Source organism: Propithecus coquereli, unplaced genomic scaffold, assembly GCF_000956105.1.
Source record: "Propithecus coquereli isolate 6110/MARCELLA unplaced genomic scaffold, Pcoq_1.0 Scaffold111, whole genome shotgun sequence".
Lineage (NCBI taxonomy): Eukaryota > Metazoa > Chordata > Mammalia > Primates > Indriidae > Propithecus > Propithecus coquereli.
Genome location: NW_012135081.1, coordinates 5,790,948 through 5,792,016, shown reverse-complemented (window position 1 = coordinate 5,792,016; position 1,069 = coordinate 5,790,948).

The following is a 1,069-nucleotide window of genomic DNA, read 5'->3' as shown; positions in this document are numbered from 1 at the left end:
TTATGTGATCCTATGTGACTATAAAATATAGCAATGAAGGTCCAATTATATAGATGAAGAAAAAAGGCAACTTGGGCTTGGGAACTTTGGTACAAGCAACTTGATATCAGAGGAGAGATGTAGGGCATGATGAATACTAAAGAGCTTTAAGTATTTAAGGATACAAAGACTTACTGTGTCTCAAAGCAGACTGATGGAGAATGACTAAGTAATATCTATGAGTGAAATAATGAATTATGAATCATGTATTCTATAGCTATGGCTGAGGTTGGTGGTGTGGATAATTCAGTGTTTAATTCAAAAACGACAGAATATTTCCCATAGACATGAAGGAAAACAGAATATACTTAAAGTGCACCACAGTTATGTTTAATTCTGAAATTCTAAATTTCGCTTATATATTTTTATTTTGCAAGGTTTCCACCCTCCACAAAAAGTTGGTACAATAGCTTAGTTGTTGGGTCATAGACCTGATTTAAATCACTATTTTGATATGTATCGATTATATATAATTATTTCCTGTGACTCTATATGTCTCTTTCTTTAGAAGGAGAAAAAATGCCGACTTAAGGGAACTGTTAAAACCACAGAGGAATAGATAAAACATTTAACATAGTTTAAGACTTAATATTCACATAATATAGGATATTTTGCTTTGCATAATAAATTGAATCAATAAAATTAGCTCTTCCCTGAAAAGCATGAAAAGGAAATAATTGTTATTTTTTGCTTTCTATTTATTTTCTCATAATTCAACATATGCCTTTTCCCTCACTTTTACAGCTCTGTGTTATTTGCAATTATGATTCTCTTTGCTGAGAATATCCATTTAATTACATTTATTATATTAACTGGAAATCCTTCCTGTATAATTCAGATATTGTGAGCAACTTCATCTTTTACATTGACATGACATTTGGTATATGCTTTTATAAAAAAAATTAATTCTGTATGTAGATGGATATCTTTCTGTCATCTGAAGTCCCATATAGTAAAGATGGTATTACTCTCTTAACCCAAATTGCTACCACATACTTGCCACCTAGTTGCTTTAATAAATTTTTTTAGA